The following is a 12,976-nucleotide window of genomic DNA, read 5'->3' on the forward strand; positions in this document are numbered from 1 at the left end:
AATGACCCGCATCTGTTCGATTTCCCTTTATTCGTTTCGTAAAAGATTCATCCTCGTACGTCCATCATCATCATCATCGTCATCTACATCGTCATCATCATAAGGTCACTGTTGAACATAAACCTTCCCTAGTAAGCACCACACGTACTGTCCTCAGCCTTCCTCATTCAACCCCTGGTTCCTATTGATACAAACCACTAAACCCCCCCCCCCCATCAAATGTGTACCTATCTACATCCATCCATCATACCCAAATGCCGTGCTGGTTGATGTGATGAGCGACAAAGTGTTAACCTCTTCAATACGTCATGGAACTGTAGGAATAGCCATGGAAGACCTCCAAACCGAACGTTGATATTTTGTGTAAGTGGTCCCACGAGTCAAAAAAAAATATTCTTGTCCATAAAGGAACAAGCCACGATATAGATTCTTCTAACGGAACTTAAATATTCCAATCACTGCATGCATTCCAACTAATCAGTTTGCTACTGTATATTTGAAGTTGATAATAAATAAAAATGTTAGCTTAATTAAATTCCTATGATAATTCGATTTTTGGTGCATCAACCAGCTTCACCTATTATGTAAAATTAAATGTATATATATATTTTTTTTAATTACCGGCTGTACATTTTAAACTAACCTAAGCAAAATATACTTTCTTACTAATAACTTAATCTTAAAAATTTTCAAGAGGATCCTTCCGCCTCAAATTAACTCAATGATAAAAATGAACAGGAAACTTTAAATGTTGTAAAATCCAGCCAATGCTTCGTACCTTGCTTTATTAATCCAATAGGTACTTCTTTGGATTTTGTCAAAACAAAATACTTTTACTTGTTGAGTGTATAATAAATAAATAATGTAATAAATCAATTAACTGTTAAAGCTAATAACTTTTACAGAAAGCGAACCTCATGATATCTCTTATGAGTTTTAAGCGTAAAATTACCACGCCGAAAACAAAACATGAGCTGACAGTATTCTTATTTGATATACGTAATCCAGTAATACTATATCTATCTACATAATTCGTAAATATGTATGTATAGTTTGTAAGTTACTATTTCACTTTATGCTGTTTCAATGCTTTAAGTTATTATTTTTATCTTTGTCTCATTTTTTTAGTTTAGCCTCATTCTATTTTTAAACTTACTATTTCGCTATAATATTTACAAGTAACCTCATCGAAGACTACACGGTCTTCTGATAACCCAACAAGCATTTATCCAACAGCTATCGCTTTCACCCGAACGGAGGTTCCCTGAAATATACTGAGATAACAAGCTATGACCCCCTCTAGTCATAACTATCTTTATGATTGTAACATTTCAAACAGTGAAAGTATGTATAAACGATTTCGTCCATAGGACATGCGCTCTAAAGAATGTTAATATAATTATCAGCAACTAAAAGCTTGAAGAAACTAATAGGTACAACTTGTCTTTGAAGTATGAAAATATGCACATTTATCAAGTATACCAGTTCATCAAACATTAAAGTACGCATTTATAAAATGATAACTCATTTATTAATCAAGATAACTACCTGTTTATCAAACCTACCCTACCAAATATAAATAACTACTCACCAAATGTAATACTTTATAACTTAAGTAAAAATATGAAACAAATGTGCATCAACCACATACATACACTCTTCAAATTCATCCATTTATCAAAATGTTATATAATATAACCATTCACCAAATCCATTATATACTTAGTTCATTAAATAGTTTAGTCAAACTTTATTCCACTTGCCACGATTGCAAATTTTCAAACCAACCAGTTTAAACCACTGTGCCTCCAAAATAATCGGCCGCAAACATTGCAGCTCATCTCACTTGATAATGCATCCCTCCCTCAGAAAAACAGGCATTAGGAATGTCTTTCCAAGACGCGCGAGAGACAGCCACCGTGGCTTTTCGCGAGATTTAATCCAAATTGAACTAATGCCTAAATAAACAATTTAATTAGAGGGCGATTGCTTTTGCAACCTCTAACCGTCCAATCAAACACCGAAAGTATTCAATAATCCGAGACGTAAATAAAAACCCGTCAGAACACCGTATTTAAAAAAAAAAGACAAGAAAAAGATTCCTCCTCGCAATAGATCGCGTGACATCTAACAAGTGAATTATCGACTTTATTACACAACTTATCCTCAACATGTTTTACATCATTTCCTACAATTGAAATCTTTCTATTTTAAATACCCTAACTACAACTTCATAATCCAACCAAAAATCACACTAGATTTATCCCTCGGTCCCACATCTTTAATGCTTTTTTTTTTTCTGTTTGGGTAACTAAAACAAAAAAATATATATACTCATGTTATAAAACGTTGTCAAAGCTTTCCTGAACGCGCTAAATAAGCAAAAACATAAAATCAGGCGAAATGCCAGACCAGCCGAAAAACCTTCAATGCTTAATCAGCCTAAAAAAAAAAAATTATGATCAATATTCATATTATTATCATGAGATACTACCGGCGCTCCTAAGCGAAATTTATAAGGCACCGCATTTCGATTTTATCAAACAGACTGATCAATTTCGAGAGCACAACAAACGTGGTTTCCTGAGAGTTTTGTTAACTAAATGCATATCGAACCTGAACTATCGCGAAGCGAGTCAAGCGAGCGTGAATTTTTTTTTTAAATATATTTCTGGGATAATGTCATGCCACAAACGCGAGCGTGTTGCAAAGATATTTGCCTAAAATTTCTTTCGTACAACAAAGAAAATAGTATTTTGGTAGTAGGTACTTATTATCGCGCCCTGCCCTAAGGGCAGTACTGTAGGTATATTACCATTAAAAAAAAAACTTACTCTAATTTTAATAGAACATTTGCCAGGAATTTAACCCGCCAAGCGATGTTAATCCAATAAAAACAAAATCATATTGCATTTAAATGCGGCAGTACACAGTTAATTGCGTGAATACAGGTAAAAAAAAAACCCCGCTGCTCATATACTATACCTACCTACTACTCGTAGTACTCAAATTATTGTGCCAGTATTAAAAGTAAATTAGCTGTTATCTAGCGTGGTAGACTACGGCCTAAACCCTTCTCATTCTGTGAGGAGACACTTGTTGCTCAGTAGTGGGCCGGCCATGGGTTGTTCATGGTGAGCTGTTGTCAACAAAGTTATGTTTGAAACTCAAACATTACGCGTTTCAAGTGGTAAAAATAGATAAATGAAAACATTTCTCCTCACTTTTGTAAAAAAAAACACTTATTTATGCACCCCGTATTTAAAACTATCTGACTACCTACCTACCATAATTTTAAATTTAGTTAAAGAATAACCAGATAAGATAAACCTACTTTTACACCCATTTTAGGATTCATATTTCTCAAAATGCTCAATTTATTAACCCTGGTCACTATTACTTTATTACAACGGATCACCTTCATTTTTATCAATTAACATTTTATATCCCCAATCATTTAGTAACCATTACAAGTAGAGACGGATTATTTCACTGGCAGGCGTAAAACGAAAAGCTATTTCATGTAACTTTTTCTACCTTATCCTAAAGCGGTTTACAAAAAATAATAATTTCACAAAACAACATTCAAGATGCCCAATGAGTGCTGTGTGATAATATCGCGTCACTGTGTGCTAGAAAAAGGAAAACATCTATCTATACAATGAATGCAGCAAACGATTGAACCTAAATCCAGAAATTCACCTTCCGTAAAACAAAACCACTATGTGAAAATAAATCCCTATCGTAACTCTTAACCAAACTAATTCGGCACACGATTACAAGTGTGAAGATTGAAATACCACGTTCCGTGAGATATTCACCTGTGAAATCATTTAATGAGAAATAAAACCCCGGCAGGACATAGTAGATACATCCTGAAAACTATTTAAAAGTAACAATAACGCCCATCATTAAGTAAACCACACTTTTTATATTGTTTAACACTATGTTCACTATCTATTCCATTGTACCCACGATACAGGATAACCTAGTGCGGGTACCACCAGACACAGGAAAATTGTACAAGACTGTATTTTGTAAATAAACATTTTTCATTTTTCATTGTAAAATAAGCCTTCTAAATACCTCAACGTTATTTAAACCACAATTTGAAGGTCGATCGCATTTGTATAACCAATATACAAGATGAATTATAAAAATGTGGGTAATTCTAGGTATCATAACGTTATATAATTTCCATTCCAACTCGGAGCAAAGCTTTTTAACAAAATGATAACTAAATGTAGAACAAACAAAACGAAAACCCACACAAATAAAAAAATAAAAAAAAAATTACCATTAATAGGTATCAATAAAAATAAAATCATGGAAAGATCCTACCCGTTTATCCAGAAATCCTTTGATGCCATGACTAGGTACTTTGATATATTGAGGCCCAAATATTGGCCTTGTGCTCCAAAATGTCTGTGGTCTACTAGACCTCCACTTCTTTCTCGTTCCTCTGTATATTTCCACTTGTTTCTCTGAGTCGTGAGCGTGACAAGAAAATATTATATTTTCTTGATATCCCACTTCTGACCTTTTGGGTAAGGTCTGACGAAATCACAAACACAATCTTTATGATAAATTATTACACTTTTATTTCATATTTAAATTTATTAACTTTTACATTTGTGTCAAATAAATGTTGTTCCTCTTACGTTAGTATATTTTCGAATGTCGTCGTTTTAAAACCACTCTTACAGGTAACCTCTCCACGTTTATTAGCCACTCCCCTTTTTATCTTATCGTTATCAGCCAATCCAAATTGTACAATGAATAAACTTAGTAACTAATATACAAATCATCAAGCTCGTTTAACAAATCATCTAAGTAATAAAGATGTTTTCATCTTATATATTGATTACAAATATTATCCTTTATTATGCTACAATTCATCAACTAGAAACTATAAGAATTTTATATACAGTACGTTTATCGATCAGATGTTGAACAACTTCAGCCAATCAATGACGCCTTCTAATATGATGTTATGATTTGTTATGATTTGAGTGGCGCCAACTATCTAATCAGTAACTTCTACACGTTTATAGATAATTAATATGGGCCAAGCTTACATTATTAACTTGAAAATTATTGAACGTCTTCGCATTGCATATCACAATGACGTCAGTGGGAACAATTCTGGATGCCTCTGGAGACAGCTTGAAATATGACAAAGTTCTATCACGATAATGGTATCAACCGAATTTTTGTTGAAACCAAATTCTCTTTTATATGCCCACTGTTTTTTTTTAAATCTTAGTAGTTTTTAGTTTCTTTTGTGCCGCATGAGGCAGTGCTTTTTATCCGACTGCTGCAAAGCCAAAATAAAGCGTTATGATTTAAGCAGTCTATGTACCTATTTTGATTTCAAGTTTTGCATCAGATACCTTGAGATTAGATTGAAATGACATTGAATTTTGTTCTCTCATACTGAACACGTGTCTTCTACCCAGACTCATCCTGAGCCGGCAATGGGTTGAGGTGATGACAGGGATGACTGTGGTTTTTTTTTTCAGCAGCAAAATTTACGTTCTGTAAAGTAAATAGAAATAGAAAGAACTTTTTATTCAAATAAACTTTTACAATTGCTTTTGAAACGTCAAAAGAATCTGCCACCTTGTACTGCGAACCAGTGCAAGTGGCAGATTCCTACCGAAAAGAACCAGCAGAAATGAAAAGATTTTCGATAAAAAGAAAGAAAAAGAAGGAAAATGTTGCCGATACACTTTGTCGTGGGACATCACTATATCTATCTCGTAACTCGTGAAAACTCTAAACGGATTCGGCGTCTCAACTAAGCGACAGTTTTAAAGTAACTCCGCCCCTAACTTGATTCCGATGCGTCGCAAACTCACCGTTCGTGCCATCTTTATGTAAATTCGGCAAAGTTAACTTTGCGAGCGTCGAACGTAAAATTACACTTTGCAGACGTTACAAAACTCGTTTATTGGCAGCAAAGGAAAAATGGCTGAAGCGCGCGCCTTAGGAATTTCATCTCATTGGTGGCGTGACGGTTTTTTTAATGTCAAAGCATGTGTTAGTTGATTTGCAATGGATGGGAGTGTATGTATATTTCTCAATAGGTATATTAGAATGTAATAAACAGGTACTGTATTTACTTAGATATAGGTAGGTATGAAACGTATTTTTTTAATGAATGTTTTGGGGACCACTGCTTATTAAAAACCCACAGATAAATGGATAGCTATAATAAAGGCCTGGAGAGTAACATAGGCTATGAACACAAGGGCTTTATTAAAACGTCTCCTGAAAAATTACGTTTTTGTAGATAGCCGTTTGTTGTTTGCGATCGTCGATATGATTTCATTCCAAATGAAATATTGAGGAAGTGTTCAAGATTCAAATAAATTAAATAACACTTTTCTTCACAAAAAAACCTTCCTCGCCAAGAGATCACGTCGCTAGCTTTTAGCAAAGGGCGTTGATACAAAAGACTCGCAGACATCTCCATTTTGCTTTCTCAAGACACTACGTATGCACTTAACTACCCACTTTTATGCGCTTAAAAATAAAGTCGAAAATCCCTTGACAAAAACGTGAACCACTGCTAAGAGAAAACGGATGTTACTTTGAGTGGAATAAGAATTCCTTATCCATAATCATATACCTATTGCTATGTTCGGAATTGAGAAAGGGCTTATGCAATTCAAAATTTTACCCTATTTTGATGGCTTAGAGTTTATTTTTGAGTGGCGCCATCTTAAATCAAGGTTGCCACGTTAGGAAAACAAGGCAGTTACTTTGCTAATAGCAACAAAATAAATAGTGCATTGTAATATTTCTTTAAAGTAATAATAGTTAATACTTTACACAATATTTAATTCATGAATGTGAAAGTGTGTTTATTTGTTGGGTTGTCCTTCAATCACGCTGTAACGGAGTGATTGTTTGTTTATATGTTTTTTGCCATTTTTTTTAAACTATTTACCCGATTTTGATGCTGTTTTTGCATTGCATAAGAGGTCTAACTACCGTAGTTTGCCAGTTAAAGTGTGACAGTCTCAATTGGCAGTTGCATCGCAATCGCTAAAATTGCGATTGTAGCATTGATTGATGCAGCTTTTTGGTAATCGACCATTCAGGTGTCACTTAAGAGCAATTTCTTAGACATACGTATCAACTGTGCATTATATTATGCTTACCCTACCTTTTTGTGTCTACACTTTAAGTTTTATTTTTTGTAACCTGTCATATGTGTTTCGTGGTGCAATAAAGTATATATATACATTATACATACATACATACATACATGTTCACATATTCTATCTGCACTACATGTACAGTGAAAACTAAGCAAAGTGCATTTTTTTTTTCACTTGGTTTTGTCTTTTTGTGCAGGGTGGCAACCCTGTGGCAAGCGCGACAAAATTGCGGCGACGACAAGGTACAATTTGAATAAATTTGATAGCTCTGCCGCTATTGTGGAAGGGTGATATCGGAAAGTGATATCGTGATGAAATTGGAGCCGACTGCGGATTATAAACCTTCATATTGAATTGACTTCGTGGTTTCATATCAATAGGGCAGGGTACCTGCCTAAGTGAGGCTGAAATACGTTACGAACGGGACCCGAAGCTTTCGTTTTAGGGTCCCGTACCAAAATAGTAAAAAAGATGCCCTTAAGCCGAATTCACATTACGAAACTTTTATGGTGCGACAACATTTTGTTTGTGTCTTTCACAGCTGCTTATTTCAGTACTAAGTTTTAATTTTAGGTTTATAAACCTCTTTGTTGGCTTATTCTAAAATATATTTTACAAGAGGATGCCCGCGACTTCGTCCGCGTAGATTTAGGTTTTGAAAGATCCCGTGGGAACTGTTTGATTTTTTGGGATAAAAATTTGCCTATGTCAAATAACAGGGACCAAGCTGCCTCGGTACCAAATTTCATACAAATCGGTTAAACGGATGGGTCTTTAGGAATCCCGTGGGAACTCATTGATTTGCCGGGATAAAAAGTAGCCTATGTCCATCCCCGGGATATAAGCTAACTCTATACCGATTTTCGTCAGAATCGGTTAAACTGTTGGGCCGTGAAAAGGTAGCAGACAGACAGATAGACAGACAGACACACTTTCGCATTTATAATATTAGTATGGATTTTGATTTTAATAATGAAAAGTTAAAAAAAAGTATTATTAGGTCAATAATAACAACCCTAGGCTAACCTACGTATCACTGGTTTTTAAAAAAAATTTACTCTTTATTTCTGTGTTAGGTACAATTTTCACAAATTTTGCAACATAATAAATTAAATAAAGTACAAGTGTAAATTAAAAATTTATAACACCCCCGACGATCCAGAGTATTTGAGTTTTCCAAAACATCATTTTCAAATAAATAATTATGTAGCTAGGCAACGTCCATCTTGACAGCTTGACATTTGTCTATTGACATAATATTAAGAACCTAACGGTTATCTAACCTTCTTTTCTACAAGAAAACTAGAAAAGAGCTGATAACTCTTAAACGGCTGAACCAATTTTTTTAGATTATAGCTAAGAACACTCTCGATCAAGCCACCTTTCAAACAAAAAAAACTAAATTAAAATCGGTTCATTCGTTTAGGCGCTACGATGCCACAGACAGATACACAGATACACAGATACACAGACACACAGATACACAGATACACAGACATACAGATACACAGATACACACGTCAAACTTATAACACCCCTCTTTTTGGGTCGGGGGTTAAAAAATGCAGTAAGCATTACATTTTTTTTTTTAATTTATTAAGAGTATAAGTATACCAGGGAATACAATAAATACTTATTACAGTTGCCAAATTCGTCTTCCCTAAAACCTTGTCTATAAAAAATGATGCTTTACAAAACGCAGTTTAATTAACCTAAATTAAAATAGTCTGTAGAGTATTGAATGTCTAGATTCAGATTTAGAATTTCGTCAATTTTAAATACTTATAGTTACCATGTTTTTGCATAATCAACTTTAAACAAATTGGTTGAACGGTTTCGTTATAATTAATTGGATAACTTTCTCATCGGTTCCATGGTGTAATGGTTAGCACTCTGGACTCTGAATCCAGCGATCCGAGTTCAAATCTCGGTGGAACCTGACTTTTTGGATTCTCGCACTCTGTTATACTTACAAAGTAGCTGAAACCTGAGTGCAGGGTTCGCTCAAATTGTCTTGGAGCCTGGAAATACTGCGTTTTTTACAAAATAAGTTTGTGGAGGTTTTTTCCATAAAATATAACATTTTGTAATACAAAGCTACGTAGATAGCATTTTATTCTATTGATCTAAATACCTACTTCAAAACTCAGCTCGATAGTAATAATATGAAAAATTACTTAATTACTTACGAGTAAATTAATGAAGTATTTGAGAGACTCACGCGGCTATTAATTAAAAGTAAAAAAAAAAACACAAAAAATGCGAATATTTTGATATCCGACATACGGTCTACGAAATATGTACGTATGTTTATGACCTATACTGTTCTAAACTTCAAAGGTACCAACGTATTTAATTCATGTAAGTAATTCTTCTAACTTCAATTAAAAAGTCAGGTTCCACCGAGATTTGAACTCGGATCGCTGGATTCAAAGTCCAGAGTGCTAACCATTACACCATGGAACCGCGTATCCATTCCGCCAAATTTATCGAGTGTATGATTCAGCCTTTCACTCGTATATCTAGAGTTTGATGGCGTCGTGTGACCCAGAGGCCAGAGCGCAAGGTTGGGAAAGGAGGACGCAACATGAATCTTTGCCTGGTGAAAGTATTTGGTAGCGGGTGACGTCGCTGTCTTAAGTTGCCTTCAAACTACGGAAATATATTATATAATGTCACTGTTCACACAGTTAGATGTAATAATATTACATCTAAGTGTGAACAGTGACAATTAAAAGTAGGGTGAGCGATATTTATATAGACCTATTATATTATATTCCGTAGTTTGAAATCAACTTAACGTGTCTACATGGTCTACACACTACCCACCATCTACACACCTTGTACTTTGATAACAGGACGTCATTATAGGCCGAATGTGTATTTTAGACGTAACTACTTATTATTTTATTATTACTAGCTGATGCCCGCGACTTCGTTCGCGTGGATATAGGTTTTTAAAAACCCGTGAGAACTAATTGGTTTTCCGGGATAAAAAGTAGCGTATGTGTTAATCCAGGGTATAATCTATCTCTATTCCAAATTTCAGCCAAATCCGTCCAGTGGTTTTTGCGTGAAAGAGTAACTAACATCCATCCATCCATGCATAGAAACTTTTGCGTTTATAATATTAGTAGGATAATAAATGCGAAATTGAGTTCCTCATTTATTATAATAATATTATAAAAAAGGAGACCAAATTAGCAGCATATAAGTTGTTCATTGTAGAATCATGTAGGTAGAAAAACATGCGTAATATATTTTTCTGTTACCCAAAGCTGGATTACAGTAAATTGGGGCTGAAATCTTCGTGAATCTCGCGAGGAGCGCAATCATCGTCCGCCGAACGGCGCATTTATTATTCACAATACTGATTGCGTACGGACGCACGTGGGTGATGCTGCATTATATATGAGCGGCGATCCTGACTGTGCAGGGATGGACTACCTACCTACAATGTGCACTGAAAATTTATTTAACAAGTCATTACCTACCCATCGATAGCCGACTGGATCCATGGATGGTCTGGATGGATGACTGGATGGATGGATGGTCAGCAGTGGGCCATCGATGGGTAGGTTATGACTTGTTAAATCTAGGCCATAGCACGCCACGCTAGCCTAGCCCGGATTGGCAAACTTGACATACCTTTTAGAACATAGAAAACTATCAGGTATGGTTTCTTCAAAATTATGTTTCGGGCAGTAAAAAAAGTTCGTTTTCATTCGTGAAACGTTTCTGTAAGATTATTCAGCCTGGTTCAATTGTGCCTAGTAATACCTAGGTATGTAAAGTTGGCAAGATTTGATGAAAATGAATAAAGGTTGTTGAAACTATTAAATACCTACATAGGTACCTAGTTTACCTATGTATTTCATGATTGGTCGATGTTTTACTTGACTAAGTACCTGCTTATGCCATCTTTCTTTTGTAATAAGACTCTGAACATGGGTCTACTAAATCTAGTCTAATACTAAATTACTTACTCAATTTTTAAAAATAATTATTATCTTCAAACAGCTGGTATAATCTACCTTATTGATGACGCACAAATATTATAATGAGTTATGAATTAAATGACGTATTCTATAGCGTAGCAAATGCTCATAGAAATTATTATAATATGTAAGTACTTAGTAGAAATGTAAGTAGTTATTTCTGTATCTACAATAAGCGGTTCCATGGTGTAACGGTTAGCACTCTGGACTTTGAATCCAGCGATCCGAGTTCAAATCTCGGTGGAACCTGACATTTTGTGCAAAAAATATGCAAATGACATTCAATTAAAAGTAATTAAAATACCTACCTGAGCGTAGAAAATTAATTTAATTCTGGATAAACTTAGAATTCAGTTTTTGGTTTTTTATGGCCATCTTATCGTATAATCATACCTATAAAGCATACTTATATTACAATCGATTAATGAACCTCGGAGTAACGGCATTAAATTAATAATGTAATAACTTAATTATTAATAATGTAACATTTTAAAAGTACTTGTAAAACTTTAATTATTTACTTACTTTACTTTTAAAGTGGTCAAAAGCATCTACCACTGGTCCGGAATGCCTTTCCTACTAAGAAGAACCAGCAAGAAACTCAACGGTTTTTTTTTAAGGTTTGATATACATTACTATCCATGTACGAGTATAAAAGTAATAGGTAATTAAAATCCCGCACATTGGTGGAGTACGTTACTAGGGTTACGAAAAAGTAAGTATCTGATTTTTCGCTTATTTCCAGGGTCCGTGCCTGTGGAAAACAATAGCGTGAACGGGTCCAATACGCAGCAGTGCGTGATAACAGGCGTTTAGCGGCCACCGCTCTCCCTGGGGGCGGGCGGCGACTCCTTGCTGCTTTATTGCCAAATCCAACTGTAGTTTTGTTACTTTTTAGGGTTCCGTAACTCAGAAGACTGCAACCTCGTACGGAAAACGCAGTGTTGAAGGACCACAGACGACATTAAGCGAAGTGCAGGGAGCCGCTGGATTCAGGCGGCGAGACTGTGGCGTGTAGAAGTCGCTACAAGAAACCTAGGCCCAGCAGTGGACATCTATCGGTTGCTAATGATGATGATGATGATGACCAGCTTGCTCGTTTGCTGCCTATTCATAATAGAATGTGAACGGGCCATTATGCCTACCATCAAGATGTAAACCTGTCATAGATAAAAGTAGCTATCCAATCATCCATTAGCATTTTTCAATCACCCAGCAGCGATATCGATTAGCGATCTGATATTAATCGAATAGGTCCGATTCTGATGTTTGTTCGTCCGCAACTATGTTTGCGGAGTAATGATCGATTACTCGTGTTATCTATGGATTACTCATTAGTTTAATGGTTTTATTCCACTATGTTCTACCTAGCTAATCGGTTTCTAATTGCTAGGTTTGCTGGCTTTAAAAAATTGCTGCAATGGACTTTGAGGCTTATACTTACTAGTTAGTACTAGTAAATTCAATTCAATTCACTGGCAGTGGATTATTATCTGCCAGGTGAATTGTGCCTTAATGAAAGCTTAGGCTGCCAGTCCTATGAACCACGGGAAGTCAAAGCGGAGCGTGGAAGTGTGTATTTCAAACAAGCTGATTTTCGAGAAATGATGGGATAAGGTTATGTAAAGTACTGTGGTGTACCTATGTAGGCGTGTTTCACTACAGGTACCTAATCAATAATTTGATTGATCAATCAGTGCATATCTCCACTCGCCTCCACTATTTTCTACTCTACAGAACATGCAGCCTTAACTGTATCATACGTAAAAGTAATAACATAAACAGACTGTTAGCCAGGTAGATAAAACT

General features: G+C 35.2%; 3 non-coding genes across 3 annotated transcripts; 2 read left to right on the forward strand and 1 right to left on the reverse strand.

Moving 5' to 3' along the window:
* The first annotated feature begins 9,036 nt into the window (after positions 1–9,036).
* On the forward strand, positions 9,037–9,108 carry Trnaq-cug. Its single transcript has one exon. It is a non-coding gene; the product is annotated as a tRNA-Gln (tRNA).
* Positions 9,109–9,563: 455 nt separating this feature from the next.
* On the reverse strand, positions 9,564–9,635 carry Trnaq-uug. Its single transcript has one exon. It is a non-coding gene; the product is annotated as a tRNA-Gln (tRNA).
* A 1,709-nt stretch (positions 9,636–11,344) lies between these two features.
* On the forward strand, positions 11,345–11,416 carry Trnaq-uug. The gene has a single exon. It is a non-coding gene; the product is annotated as a tRNA-Gln (tRNA).
* Positions 11,417–12,976: the final 1,560 nt, after the last annotated feature.

The sequence above is a fragment of the Maniola jurtina genome, chromosome 1 (genome assembly GCF_905333055.1).
Source record: "Maniola jurtina chromosome 1, ilManJurt1.1, whole genome shotgun sequence".
Classification (NCBI taxonomy): Eukaryota; Metazoa; Arthropoda; class Insecta; order Lepidoptera; family Nymphalidae; genus Maniola; species Maniola jurtina.